This window comes from Oncorhynchus keta, chromosome 35, assembly GCF_023373465.1.
Source record: "Oncorhynchus keta strain PuntledgeMale-10-30-2019 chromosome 35, Oket_V2, whole genome shotgun sequence".
NCBI classification, from domain to species: Eukaryota; Metazoa; Chordata; class Actinopteri; order Salmoniformes; family Salmonidae; genus Oncorhynchus; species Oncorhynchus keta.
The window spans coordinates 63424627-63434970 of NC_068455.1; the positions used below are offsets into that span (position 1 = coordinate 63424627).

Consider the following 10344-nt stretch of genomic DNA (forward strand, 5'->3'; position numbering starts at 1 on the left):
CATTCATTTTGATTCCGGGCTGATTCAATCAGTTCCGGCCCTCCGGAACTAGCAGGGTAACATCTAAAAATAAGGAGGCCGTAAGTAATGGGCTCTCCATCCTTGACAGAGAAGTACAATTGGTTGAGCCAGCATACTAAACAATGATTAGCTAAACATACTAGCATAGCGCTTCGAATACATGCCCCATCCATTGTTACCTTGTAAGTGGTATGCTAGTGGGGATATTGGAAAGGAGCCATTGACTACAGTTCCTCCCCAGTGTCTGTCTGAGTCTGTGAGTGCAGCGCTTCACAGGTATGCTGTCTCAAAGGGCATAAAATCAAATAAAAAAAAGACTGGGAGGCAAATAGAATCTGATCCTGTATGTTTTATTCCATATCCACCCACCTGTCCATAGAAGGCCACTCTGAAGTAGGTCCCCAGCAGTCTCCGGCCTGTATGCATCACCTCCAGGATCTTATTGTAAGCTCTGTGCAGCGTGTCATACAGACAGCTCAGTTTCTGAAGAAAGAAAACCCCCACATCACTGGGTTTGTGTGTGTGTGTGTGTGTGTGTGTGTGTGTGTATTCTCTTATGATTGTGCACGCTATTGTGTGTCTAACTCTGTGTGTGTGTGTGATATTTTTGAGAACAACTACACTGCACTGCATATAGGTTGTTATCAATAAAATGTCACAATATGGTACAGAGAGTTTGGTTTGGCTTCTGGGGGGCAAGGAGACCCCAGCTCCGCTAAAACCATATGTGCTGACAAATATGTGCCGTCTTCAAGGGATTGTTAAATACATTTCATAACTATTTGTTTTTAATATCATCACCTCTTGAAGAGTATAGTCAGAATGACACATTTCTGATTATTCCACATTTAGCTCTATCATCAGTTATACAGCATGTGACTGCATGCTTTCATGTTCAGTAAACATCAATTGATCATGTCATTTCAGAAGTGAGGGTAGCCTATCCGTTTGGCATGTAACGAGCTAGCTATCTGAGCAAACATGTCATTTAACTTGCTTCATCAGAGATTAGGCTTTTGGAAAGATCCTGACATTGGCGAGTCCTCGTCCTGGGAAAGTTGTCACTCATACTTCTGTCATCACCACTATAGATGGCAAGCAACTCAAACAATATTTGGATATAGCCATCTAGTTTATCCCCTGAAAGTTAGTTTGTTAATTGGCCATTATTGACGTGATCTGTTATTGGCTAGCTAGCCAATTTGACATGGTCCATCAATCAATGTAGCCTAGCTATCATGTCTGTCAGCAGCAATTGTGACACTTAAAAACAATGTTGAAAAGGGGATAATGTTATCCAACGTCACTAGGTAGGCCTACATTAGGTCTACTTACCACTATGTTAAGCCAACTGTACAAAGTTTCAACCGGTAGCTTTAAAAAGTAAACATGATCAGCTAACAGTACATCGGCAAATGTGCCCTTCTGCTGCTTGACAGGCAGAGCCCACATAGGATGGGAAATGAACCTAAACCACTCATGTATAGTTAACTTTGATTTTACATACTCAAATATGCAATTAATGGTGGCCAATCTTGTGAGATATTGTCAGAGAGAGAACTGAGAGAGGCTATAGGAACATGCCAATGCCAAATCACAGAGACTGTGTTCCAAATGGCACCCTATTCCCTATTTAATGCACTACTTTTGACCAGGGTCCTTAGTAGGGCACTATCTAGGGAATAAGGTGCCATTTGAGACTCGGCCAAAGAGCTTTTTAAAGCCAGAGCCAAAGCTTCTATTCAAACTAAGAAGAGAGTCTCAGCATGAGAAGATGGAGAGTGGGACATTCTTAGGGTAAACTACTCATGGACAGTATTTACGTGTGAGACCTTATTTCATAAGCTGAGGAAGGACTGAATTATCCTTGCTTATTTCTGCTTTATAAACACAGGGGACAGCGTAATGGATAGCGCAATACACAGACAAGCAGAACATAGTTAATATAGTCTGGAATGTTGAAGGGCATCGTCTCAACCTTACAATCAAATACTCATTGTGGGATTCACACAGAAGTTATTTTCCTACAGTCAATCCCAGAATGGTTTTGGGTATTTTAAAAACGAATACAGCCACATCTGTACATGGGTGGTTCTTTGTAAACAAGATGCTGTGTAAATATTGCTCACAAGGATTCAATTTACATTTCAGTCTTGTTTGTGTGTGTGTGTGTGTGTGTGTGTGTGTGTGTGTGTGTGTGTGTGTGTGTGTGCATTCATGTGTTTGGCTCGTACCTCAAAGGTCATGGCGTTTCTCGTAGACAGAGATGACGAGCTTGGCGATGTGTGTGATCAGTTCGTATCGCTCTGCTTTCCACAGACCTCTCACACAGCTCCAGGTGTTCCACTAGGACCTCCTTGAAAAGCGAGGATACGCACGTGCGGGCCAGTAACAACAGTCAGCGCTGTGTGAGAGAAATGACATACAGTGACTTGCGAAAGTATTCGGCCCCCTTGAACCCTTTTGCCACATTTCAGGCTTCAAACATAAAGATATAAAACTGTATTTTTTTTTGTGAAGAATCAACAACAAGTGGGACACAGTCATGAAGTGGAACGACATTTATTGGATATTTCAAACTTTTTTAACAAATCAAAAACTGAAAAATTGGGCGTGCAAAATTATTCAGCCCCCTTAAGTTAATACTTTGTAGCGCCACCTTTTGCTGCGATTACAGCTGTAAGTCGCTTGAGGTATGTCTCTATCAGTTTTGCACATCGAGAGACTGACATTTTTTCCCATTCCTCCTTGCAAAACAGCTCGAGCTCAGTGAGGTTGGATGGAGAGCATTTGTGAACAGCAGTTTTCAGTTCTTTCCACAGATTCTCGATTAGATTCAGGTCTGGACTTTGACTTGGCCATTCTAACACCTGGATATGGTTATTTTTTAACCATTCCATTGTAGATTTAGCTTTATGTTTTGGATCATTGTCTTGTTGAAAGACAAATCTCCGTCCCAGTCTCAGGTCTTTTGCAGACTCCATCAGGTTTGCTTCCAGAATGGTCCTGTATTTGGCTCCATCCATCTTCCCATCAATTTTAACCATCTTCCCTGTCCCTGCTGAAAAAAAGCAGGCCCAAACCATGATGCTGCCACCACCATGTTTGACAGTGGGGATGGTGTGTTCAGGGTGATGAGCTGTGTTGCTTTTACGCCAAACATAAAGTTTTGCATTGTTGCCAAAAAGTTCAATTTTGGTTTCATCTGACCAGAGTTTGGTGTGTCTCCCAGGTGGCTTGTGGCAAACTTTAAACAACACTTTTTATGGATATCTTTAAGAAATGGCTTTCTTCTTGCCACTCTTCCATAAAGGCCAGATTTGTGCAATATACGACTGATTGTTGTCCTATGGACAGAGTCTCCCACCTCAGCTGTAGATCTCTGCAGTTCATCTAGAGTGATCATGGGCCTCTTGGCTGCATCTCTGATCAGTCTTCTCCTTGTATGAGCTGAAAGTTTAGAGGGACGGCCAGGTCTTGGTAGATTTGCAGTGGTCTGATACTCCTTCCATTTCAATATTATCGCTTGCACAGTGCTCCTTGGGATGTTTAAAGCTTGGGAAATATTTTTGTATCCAAATCCGGCTTTAAACTTCTTCACAACAGTATCTCGGACCTGCCTGGTGTGTTCCTTGTTCTTCATGATGCTCTCTGCGCTTTTAACGGACCTCTGAGACTATCACAGTGCAGGTGCATTTATACGGAGACTTGATTACACACAGGTGGATTGTATTTATCATCATTAGTCATTTAGGTCAACATTGGATCATTCAGAGATCCTCACTGAACTTCTGGAGAGAGTTTGCTGCACTGAAAGTAAAGGGGCTGAATAATTTTGCACGCCCAATTTTTCAGTTTTTGATTTGTTAAAAAAGTTTGAAATATCCAATAAATGTCGTTCCACTTCATGATTGTGTCCCACCTGTTGTTGATTCTTCACAAAAAAATACAGTTTTATATCTTTATGTTTGAAGCCTGAAATGTGGCAAAAGGTCGCAAAGTTCAAGGGGGCCGAATACTTTCGCAAGGCACTGTGTATATATATATATATATATATATATATATATATATATATATATATATATATATATATTCATAGACCCAATGCCAAGGTATTGGGACATCAAAGACCTGTTCCCAACTAACTTGAATTTTTATACGGCATTGCCTTGTGTCGTTAAGTGAAACGGATTCATTTTTCGATGTATACTAATACTTTTAAGCCATTTATGATTTTGAATGGGTGGCAGACAGAATCATTATTTAATTTCTTCTAGAAGTAATTGTCTCTTCCAATTTTGTGGCAGAGCCGCAATGAGTTGGTTATCATTTTGTATTGAGCATTAGACCTCCATACACTGTTGTTAGTTGCTTGTGGGACATCATTTGGCAATCCTTGTTTACTATGTCCTTCATAAATACTATACCCTTCTTGTATATCTTTTTCCAAGAAGATGTATTTTCTCTATCAGTACATTGGAGTTTAGCCATATTATTTGCTGTAATATTAGATCTGCCTTTCTTGGAGGTTGAAATTTAAATTTTAAATGAAGTCATGGGTACAAAGGAAGGGCGGCAGGTAGTCTAGTGGTGTTGGGCCAGTAATCGAAAGGTTGCTGGATTAAATCCCTGAGCTGACAAGGTAAAAAATATGTCGTTCTGCCCCTGAACAAGGCAGTTAACCCATTATTCCCCGGTAGGTCATCATTATAAATAAGAATTTGTCCTTAAGTGACTTTCCTCGTTAAAGGTTAAATATTATTATTTAAAATAAAATAAATACTTAAACAAAGATCAATCTCCAGACTAGGAACTTTGTCAGAGCTAACATTTCCCCATAGGCCTGAGAATACAGCTATAGAGAGCATCTTGGAGCTGAACAAGCTTCCTAGGGGCACAATTTCAGATGTATATGCAATCATTAATGACTTACAGAACCCTTCTTTGGTGCCTTTAAAGACTCGATGAGAAAGGGATTTGGGGGAGGAACTTGTGGAAGACACCTGGGAAGCTATGCTGCACAGGATGCACTCGTCCTCTTTTAGCACTAGACACAGCCTCATTCAATTCAAGATGGTTCAAGAATATTCTCTGATTTTTTTATCCTACCTGTGTCAGATGTAAAGTGGAACCAGCCACACTGTTGCATATGTTTTGGGGCTGTCATAAACTGTCAGGTTTCTGGGAATTAATATTTAAGTGTTTCTCTGATATATATGACACTGTTATAGATCAGTCTCCCCTTACAGCCGTTTTTGGAGTACTGCCCATAGGTGCCCCCTGTCAAGAATCCAGTCGGACACTGTTGCTTATACAACTCTTTTAGCTAGACGGCTAATACTACAGAACTGGAAGATGGCAGGCCTCCCAACTTATACATTTTGGGTGAGAGATGTGTTGTGTTCTCTGAAACTAGAAAACATTCAATTCACGTGGGAACCCCAAACTGTTTAATGAGGCTTGGGCTCCATTCCCGTCTTACTTCAAACAGTCCATCCTCTGATGGCACTCCCATTAAAACCAAAATAAGTCTGTATTTGACCCCCCTGTGACTTAAGGGTTTGATGAGCTTTTCTTTGTGTTTTGTCTGGGGGGGCATTAAGGTTGATGCGCTTATTGATTGTGACCTGCGGATACCTTGTTCATCTTGCCCGGGCAGAGACTGAAATGTGAGCTTGTTTCTCCCAGTTATTTTTATTTTTACATTTTGTTCACGCCTACATAAAATTATTATTATTCATTTTTTTAAATTTTAAAGCATTGTAAACTTTTTATTTTTGGTCCAGTGGATGGTCGGTCTGTGGCCGTGACCGTCTGTGAGTGGTTGCATTTCTCCACCCCCCTCCACCCCTTGACTGTTTAGTACCTTGCTAGAAAAAGAGTTTGGATTTAGATACAATTTCGGTCAAATGGATGCGTTAAGGTTTAATGCCTTAATATTTAATAGTTTTAACCCTTCAAACTCCTTTTCATTATATTAATATGCTCAATTAACTTTATCTGATTTTCAATTCCAAGTAAAGTGAAATATCATGTTCTCGCATGATTTGAAAAAAGATTATCCCGGAGCCGGTAGAGCTATGAATAAATATGTAAACTGCGAAATAGTGTATATTTATACCCCAGACCATTGGTTTCCAGATATTGTATGTATGAGCAGACGTAATCAAGGTAATCTTCCCATACAAGGATAGGCGTTTCCCTCTCCATGGTTCTCAAGATTCTATATATTTTTGCAAAGTTTCAATCAAAGTTAATAGTTGCTAGATCACTAAACTTTTCCGGGATATGTACACCAATGTTCTCCATCTGGCTATTCAATCGGTAGACCACATGGCAATTTAAAGTTGATCTTTCAGAGACCTAATCCATAATATCCACTTATCATAGTTGGGTTTTAATCCAGAGAAACTGGAGAAATGTATGTGCCCCTTAATGTTATCATTGGATTTGACTTTTAAAGCTAACAGTTCAATGGCCATAATAAATAGAATCACGTGGATGAATAAAGGACAACGATATGACAATGTCCCCGGACAAAAATGCACGAGTAGTCATCTTGTCCCTCATTTCTTTGCATTTTTGTCCACCAGTTGTAGGTCTTCTATCCCTAAACTCTGGTCTTCTTCTTCTCTCTCTGCATCAACAACTACCTGTCCACTCCAAAAGTTTTGGAGAGTACAGGGGTTTCAATTGTTCCTAATTGTTTCTAATCTTGGTAAAGGCACTATGGCTAAATGCTTAATATGCATAACTGTAGTTTTTGTGTGTGCTTAATGGGTACGTGGGCTTAACCTATTTGTTTTGTGGAACACAGACAGACAATAGGATTTGCCTGGGGACAGAGTTGTTAAGTATAAAGCATCCTGGCTGGACAAAATAAAGACCTTATAGTAAGATAATACAGTCTGGTGCCACGGCTTTAGTCCATTGTGGGGTAAACAGAATGCCAGTGTGCTGTTCTATAAAAAAATATATATATGATAAAGTTCTAACAATAAAAGTATTACTTCTAACAATAATGTAAAAAGATAATGCGAAGTGACAATAATGTAAAGTTAAAAATAATGTAACAATACTTCAAAGTACTGTAAGTGACGGTGAATGAATGAAATGGGGAAAGACGGTCTTACTTTTCCTGTGGAGATATTCTGCCACCAGTGCAGCAATGTGGACCTAACACATAGCAGCCTGTGGAAAAACAACGCAGTATTGGTCAATGCTGGGAGGGTTAGCAAACACTCAACCACCACAGTCAAAACCCATACAGTATGTGCATTGTGCATGTGTGCATGCCACACACACACACACGTTTTGTTTTTCTATCTTTGTGGGGACTCGTGAATCGCTGGAAAATAAATCAGGGTGCCTTGTGAGGATCAGGCGACGAGTGGCTAATCTGCCATTGCCTTCCACCCTGCTAGCTAATGTTCAATCGCTGGAAAAAGAAATGGGGCAAACTGAAAGCATGTATATCCTACCAACAGGACATTAAAAACTTGTAATATCTTATGTTTCAGAGTCGTGGCTGAAAGACAACATTATGAACGTACAACTGGCGGGTTATAGACTCTATCGGCAGGACAGAACAGCAGCCTCTGGTAAGACACGGGGCGGGGTCCTATGCATATTTGTAAACAATAGCCGGTGCATAATATCTTAGGAAGTCCCAAGGTTTTGCTCTGAGGTAGAGTATCTTATGATAAGCCTAATTTCTATCAGTATGTTAAACATGCAACCAGAGGAAAAACAATTCTAGACCACCTTTACTATACACACATAGAAGCTCTCCCTCGCCCTCCATTTGGCAAATCTGACCAATAACCCTATCCTCCTGATTCCTGCTTACAAGCAAAAATGTAAGTAGCACCAGTGACTCGGTCTATAAAAAAAGTGGTCAGATGAAGCAGATGCTAAACTACTGAACTGTTTTGCCAACACAGACTGGAATATGTTCCGGGATTCTTCCGATGGCATTGAGGAGTACACCACATCAGTCACTGGCTTTATCAATGAGTGCATTGAGGACGTCGTCCCCACAGTGACAGTACGTACATACCCAAACCAGAAGCCATGATTCCAGGTAACATTCGCTCTAACCTAAGTGGAGCTGCCGCTTTCCTGCAAAGTCCTCTGACAAACCATCAAAAAGGCAAAGCGTCAATACAGGACTAAGATCGAATTGTACACCGGCTCCAAGGCTCGTCGGGTGTTTACCTTTATTTAACTAGGCAAGTCAGTTAAGAACGACAGATTTGTACCTTGTCAGCTCGGGGGTTTGAACTTGCAACCTTCCGGTTACTAGTCCAACACTCTAACCACTAGGCTACGCTGTCGCCCCAGGGTGTGGCAGGGCATGCAAACTATTACAGACTACAAAGGGAAGCACAGCTGAGAGCAGCCCAGTGACACGAGCCTACCAGACGAGCTAAATAACTTCTACACTTGCTTCGAGGCAAGTAACACTGAAACATGCATGAGAGCATCAGCTGTTCCAGACGACTGTGTGATCACGCTCTCCGCAGCCGATGTGAGTAAGACCTTTAAACAGGTCAACAGTCACAAGGCCGCAGGGCCGGACGGATTACCAGGACGTGTACCCTGAGCATGCGCTGACCAACTGACAAGTGTCTTCACTGACATTTTCAACTCTCCCTGTCCGAGTCTGTAATACCAACATATTTCAAGCAGACCACCATAGTCCCTGTGCCCAAGAACACTAAGGTAACCTGCCAAAATGACTACCAACCCGTAGAACTCACGTCTGTAGCCATGAAATGTGATGAGATATAGGGAGGTGGTCAGAGACCTGACCATGTGGTACAAGGACAATAACCTCTCCCTCAATGTGATCAAGACAAAGATGATTGTGAACTACAGCAAAAGGAGGACTGAGAAGGCCCCCATTCTCATCGATGGGGCTGTAGTGGAGTAGGTTGAGAGCTTCAAGTTCCTTGGCGTCCACATCACTAATAAACCAACATGGTCCAAGCACACCAAGACAGTCGTGAAGGAGGCACGACAAAACCTATTCCCTCTCAGGAGACTGAAAATATTTGGCATGGGTCCTCAAATCCTCAAAAGGTTTTTACAGCTGCACCATCGAGAGCATCCTGACGGGTTGCATCACTGTCTGGTACGACAACTGCTCGGCCTCCGACCGCAAAGAACTACAGAGGGTAGTGCGTGCGGCCCAGTACATCACCGGGGCCAAGCTTCCTGCCATCCAGGACCTCTATACCAGGCGGTGTCAGAGGAAGGCTCTAAACATTGTCAGACTCCAGCCACCCTAGTCATAGACGGTTCCCTCTGCTACCGCACGGCAGGCGGTACCGGAGTGCCATGTTTAGGTCCAAGAGCCTTCAAAACAGCTTCTACCCCCAAGCCATAAGACTCCTGAACAGCTAATCAAATGGCTATCCAGACTATGTGCATTGCTCCGCCCCCCCCCCTTCTATGCTGCAGCTACTCTGTTATTATCTATGCATAGTCACTTTAAAAACTACCTACATGTACATATTATATATATATATATGTATATATATGTATATATATATATATGTATGTATGGGTGGGGGTGGGGCAATGCACATAGTCTGGGTGGCCATTTGATTAGCTGTTCAGGAGTCTTTTGGCTTGGGGGTAGAAGCTGTTTAGAAGCCTCTTGGACCTAGACTTGGCGCTCCGGTACCACTTGCCGTGCGGTAGCAGAGAGAACCGTCTATGACTAGTGTGTGTGTGTTCCCTCCAAGACTGATGGTTATTTGGGAGAATTCCTGTTTACTCCAACCCCCTTTCTCCCAGTGTTCCCGACATTCCTCCCTGACTAATCAGTTTCCCAGGGTTGCGTGTTCCGAACATGACAACATGTAAGAGGAGTTGGCTAGAGCACACACAGATCTGGACCTGGCTACCTTCCCAGGCCATTTGAATACATATCTCTAAAAAGGTCAGTAGCTGGAAGTCTCGGTTACACATATTTGCATACGGTATGGTATTAGATTCCTCTATAGCAGGGCTCTCCAACACAGGGCTTTCCTAAAAACCTACAGGAGGGTAGTTCTTCACTCCATCCCCAGTTGTAACTTAAATGATTCTGCTTATCAACCAACTAATTATTAGAATCAGGTGAGTTAGATTAGGGTTGGAGTGAAAACCTACAGGACGGTAGGTCTCCAGGAACAGGGCTGGAGAGCCCTGAACTAGAGTGTGTTCAGAACTGTACACATTTCCATAAATATCAAGATTCCTCTTCAGTGCATGCTCAGAACTGAACATATTTACATACATATCAGATTCCTCTACAGCGCAAGTTCAGAACTA

At 42.0% G+C, this 10344-nt stretch overlaps 1 protein-coding gene and 1 pseudogene across 1 annotated transcript in view; one reads left to right on the plus strand and one right to left on the minus strand.

Moving 5' to 3' along the window:
• LOC118369156 (chromodomain-helicase-DNA-binding protein 3-like) overlaps positions 1 to 3824 on the plus strand; it is a 367421-nt gene extending 363597 nt beyond the window's left edge. Inside the window, exon 40 of the transcript XR_008093238.1 lies at positions 3254 to 3824. The gene's annotated coding sequence lies outside the window, so the exon portion shown is untranslated. The remainder of the gene's footprint in view (positions 1 to 3253) is intronic.
• LOC118369158 (dedicator of cytokinesis protein 11-like) overlaps positions 1 to 10344 on the minus strand; it is a 65871-nt pseudogene that overhangs the window by 4206 nt on the left and 51321 nt on the right.